This window comes from Orcinus orca, chromosome 17, assembly GCF_937001465.1.
Source record: "Orcinus orca chromosome 17, mOrcOrc1.1, whole genome shotgun sequence".
In the NCBI taxonomy this organism is placed as follows: domain Eukaryota; kingdom Metazoa; phylum Chordata; class Mammalia; order Artiodactyla; family Delphinidae; genus Orcinus; species Orcinus orca.
In genome coordinates, this window is record NC_064575.1 from 21,745,708 (window position 1) to 21,749,408 (window position 3,701).

The 3,701-nt window shown below is 31.1% G+C and overlaps 1 long non-coding RNA gene and 1 other non-coding gene across 2 annotated transcripts; one reads left to right on the forward strand and one right to left on the reverse strand.

Annotated features, from left to right (window-relative positions):
- Positions 1-1,470, forward strand: LOC125961583 (uncharacterized). Its single transcript, XR_007472455.1, has 2 exons — positions 1-59; positions 1,230-1,470. It is a non-coding gene; the product is annotated as an uncharacterized LOC125961583 (long non-coding RNA).
- A 1,662-nt stretch (positions 1,471-3,132) lies between these two features.
- LOC117196903 (U6 spliceosomal RNA) lies at positions 3,133-3,237 on the reverse strand. Its single transcript, XR_004477329.2, has one exon. It is a non-coding gene; the product is annotated as a U6 spliceosomal RNA (small nuclear RNA).
- Between the last annotated feature and the right edge of the window lie 464 nt (positions 3,238-3,701).

Below are 3,701 nucleotides of genomic sequence, written 5' to 3' on the forward strand. Positions count from 1 at the left end.
GTGCTCCAGACCCGTAAATATGCAGTTCACAGAGCCCACCACCAGAGGGCAATAAAGAAGTAAAATCTTGAAACCATGTAGTGAAAATAGTGGGAGTTTAAATAAAAGCAACATTTCACAGTATGCTTTTCTGACCAATGTTATATCTAATAACTTAATGGATTATATGTACATGGATTCTGAAAAGTCAGCAGCACACTTCATTGGTCAATTTCTATGATAAGGGGAACGTAATTTGAGTGTAGAAAAACAGTATACTTACATCTTAAAATTCCACCCCTACAGAATCTACTCACTATTGAAAAATGGTAAAAATAGCTTTCTGTGTCTCAGTGACCAGTTAACATTTTCAAGAGTAGAATTTATCTTCCTATGATGCTCAAATACACAGGAAAAATGCATATCTAGGACAATGGATAAACTCTATATGACATGTGAAAATAATTATTCAAATGGAAAAAGTATAAGATCTACAAGGAACAGTTTTATATGCATTAGTGTGGATATATGCATAAAGAGGCTCTAAGAAACATAAAAATCACTTCCAGGAAGTAATTTTAGGTGGAAGAGAATTAACATGGATGAGCAAGAAAAGAGAGTTAGTTTTAAGATAGTTTCATTTACTTTTTTTTTGTTTGTTTATTTATTTGTTTTATTTATTTGGTCTTTGGAATATAAGGAAACAGTGGCTTTCAGATCAGTATCCCAGTGGAACAAAGGGACCGAGGTCTATGCTGGAGCCCAGGCATTGTTTGACTATCTTGTAATAATACTGGTGAAATACAGCCAAATCATTTGAACTACAAGCATCCTCTCTGACAATATTCTTAAGACATCAACATTATATATTAAAGAAAGTAAAGAGAGAATACTATTTTCTTTAGAGAGAAAATACAGATTCTGGATCAAATCAATAATGTCAGCAAACCTCATGGGTATAAAACATTCTGCTGCCTATCATTTAGAACATGCCTCTAGAAGAGGGAAACTGGGTGATAATTTCCCCAGATTTTATATTTAATTCAAATATTTTAGATAAGAGGCATCTCTAGTAAAACACTGTATTATTGATTCTTTCCAATATGATAGCTCACAGGAGTTCCTCTTTCCTTCTCAAATACATATGGGGAAATGGAGGTGGGTGTGGGTCAGAGGAACTATCTAAATAGAGCATAGTAATCAACAGTTTGTTTTTTAAAAATAGAAATTTCTATTTAAATTGTTTCCAGAGACAGAAACACACAGAGACAATTCCATGTGACAACAGTGGAAGAGACCAGAGTGATGCAGCTGCAAATCAAAAAACTGCCAACACCAGTGATTGATGGCCACCACCAGAATCTGGTTAAGACAAAGAAGGATCCTCCCCTTGAGGCGTCAGAAAGAACATGGCCCTCTCAACACTTTGAGTTTGAACTTCTGGCCTCTAGAGCTGTGATAAAATAAATTTCTGTTCTTTTAAGCTAACAAGTTTGTGGTATCTTGTTATGGTAGCCCTAGAGATGACTGTATTTGATTCCTGAGATGGCAACTGTATTTTGACTATGTAATGACTATTCCAAGATGATCAACAGACACAAAGATAAAGGCAAAACTGAGACTAAGCCCAGTTCTTTTTATTCCCAGAATAATAAATGACTTTTTAATTAATTTAGATCTCTTTGTCTAACCCCTCTGCTTTTCAAAAGAGTATGTGGGACCAATCAAGTATTAATATGTTATACTTTCATTTTAATTCATCTCAAATTATTTCTAATTCCCCTTATGAGTTCTTACTTGACCCATGAATTATTTAGGAATATATTGTTTAATGTCCATTTGTGATTTTCAACAAATTTCTTTCTGTTAACGATTTCTTATTGCATTCTGTTGTCATCTGAGAGCACCCTTTGTATTGTTTATATCCTTTAAAATGTACTGAAATTTGTTTTATGGCCTAGCATATAGTATATCCATGTGCATTTGAAAAGAATGTATATTCTGATGCTGTTGGGTGGAATGTTTTATACATGGCTGTTAGGTCTAGTTGATTGATAATGCTGTTCAAGTTTTTTTTAATTTTCTTGTTGATTTTCTATCTGTTCTGCTATTGAAAAAAAGGTATTAAAGTATCCAACTATTATTGTAGAACTGTCTGTTTCTCTTTTCCATTGTGTCGATTTCACTTCATTATATTTTGAGGTTCTGTTGTTAGGTGCATATAAGTTTATAATTATTATATATTCTAGATGGAATAATCATTTTATCATTTTAAAATGTTTGTCTCTAGTAAAAATTTTCGTCTTAAAATATATTTTTTTCTGATATTTTCTTAGCCACTCCAGTTTTGTTGTTTTGTTTTGTTTTTTTGTTACTGTTATGGTATATCTATTCCAACCCTTTTACACTTTACCTATATATTTTCTTGACTCTAAAGTGGGTCACTTGTAGGCAGCATATGTTTGGATCATGTTTTTCCTTTTTTTTATCCAGTCTGAAATTTCTGTCTTTAGATGGAATGTTTAACCTTTTCATATTAAATGTAATTAATATTTAATTTTGTAATTTTTATATTAAATGTAATTCATGTAGGATTTATGTCCAACATTTGTGATTTATTTTCCAAGAGTCACATTTTTTTTCCTAATTCCTCTTCCTCTATTACTGACTCATTTGTTGTTGTTGTTGTTGTTAAAAAGATATTTTTTAGTGTACAATTTCAATCTCCTTATCTTTTACTATATTTTTGAATTATATTCTTAATCCTTGCTCTAAGGATTACAAATAACATCTTAAGTATAAACATCTAGTTTTGATTAATACCAACTTAATTTCAATAGTATAAAAAACTTTTCTCCTCCTTTACATTGCCCTCCTTTGTGCTGTTACTGATATAAAAACTCCATCTTTAGACATTATATGCCTATAAACAATTATAATTATTACTTTATGTTGGTGCCTTTTAAATCAGATAGAAAAAAAGTTAGAATAAAATACATTCATATTAGTTTTTATATTTACCTCTGCAGTTACCTTTCTTGATGTTCTTTATTTCTTCATATGGATTTAAGTTACTGACTTATGCTTTTATTTTTGTCTGAAGGGCTCACTTTAATAGTTCTTATAGCACAAGTCTGCTAGGAAAAAGTTATTAAGTTTTTAATAAAAGTATTGAAATTTTCATGTCATCCTTCTGCAATGGCCATGGTAATCTCTGCATCATTCCAACTTTAGTAGATATGTTGCCAAAGTGAGCATTTAGTATGTACTCTTATATGGTACAAAATTTAAAGTGTTAAAGATTATGAAGTTATAGACACAGTTTACTTGTTTCGAGACCATTTCAAGAGCATATTTGGGCAATGCTAATATTGGCATTTCAAATTCAGTGCTACCATGTAGCAAGATAAAATAGATGAACCTCAAGTCATGATATTTTCTTCCTGATAACATAAGGTTAAGGTTAATTATCAGTTGTCACATTTTTTCCAGTATTTTTTAGTTAGCTTTTAACTTAGCATAAGTGAAATGAAAGGATGGTAAGTTTTGCATTAATTCCTGACCCAAAACAGAACTTTTGAAGATGAAAGTCCATTAACAGAGCTCTGTGTTTCCTGTGAAAAATAAATCTGTCCCACCCCCTGAAAAATTCATGAATATTTTACAAATTGTATGTTCAGGAAGCTATTCTAGCCTTCTATTAAAAAAAAAAAAAACACAAT